A 915-nucleotide genomic window follows, 5' to 3' on the forward strand; every position below is an offset into this window, starting at 1 on the left:
TATATATATATATATATAGGACTTTAATATCAATTATATTTTAATTATTATATCTTTCCTTATTGAATTAGATCGTAATGTTTAGAAGTTTAAATTCAATTGACAATTTACCTCAAATAAGAAAAGGATCCCCTTTGTTTTAAAACAGTATTATTCATATATTCTACGTTAGTCTATGTATATACGAACTTCATTTTACATAGTTACTACAAATCTGGTACCTAAGCATAAAAATAATATGCTTTATAATATCATAACACTTATTATATTTATGATACTTATCTTTATTTTAAGATCTTAAGATTCCAAAATTGATTAACATTTAAACTTTGTGCCCGATCAAACTCATAAAATAAAATAAAGCGAGTGATTTAACTTATATTTAAATAAATTAACTATGAGTCGTATGGATTTAATAGCTCAGTGTGTAGTTATGATTGATTATACGGTATAATACAATATGTAAGCATGTAATTTTTGAGACGCACGATTTTTAAAGATTATTTTTAGTATTCGTAGTAGTTTTAATATTTATTTGATTTTATAGATATTTTTATCTTCAATTTTAGTTTTTTAAATATAAAATTGAAAACACAAAAAAAAATAGTTTCACTTTCCTATCTAATTCAGGTATTAGGTATTTTTAAAAAGAATTTTTTTTAACCTATTTTTATTTCAATATAATCTTTGAAAATACCAAAAGTAGTTTCAACTGTGATTTTAGTTTTTATTTAATATTAATCTTTTATTAAAATAAATTAACAGTTATTTTATATTTTGATATAGGTATTTTATATAACTTTAGAAGTAAATTGAATTTTTAGCTTTTTCTTGGCCTAATTTTTTAGAATTTAGAGTCCAATTTAAACCTAAGCCCAAATTTAGCAACCCACTCCCCAGATCCGCCGACCCAAT

The sequence above is a fragment of the Nicotiana attenuata genome, unplaced genomic scaffold, assembly GCF_001879085.1.
Source record: "Nicotiana attenuata strain UT unplaced genomic scaffold, NIATTr2, whole genome shotgun sequence".
Lineage (NCBI taxonomy): Eukaryota > Viridiplantae > Streptophyta > Magnoliopsida > Solanales > Solanaceae > Nicotiana > Nicotiana attenuata.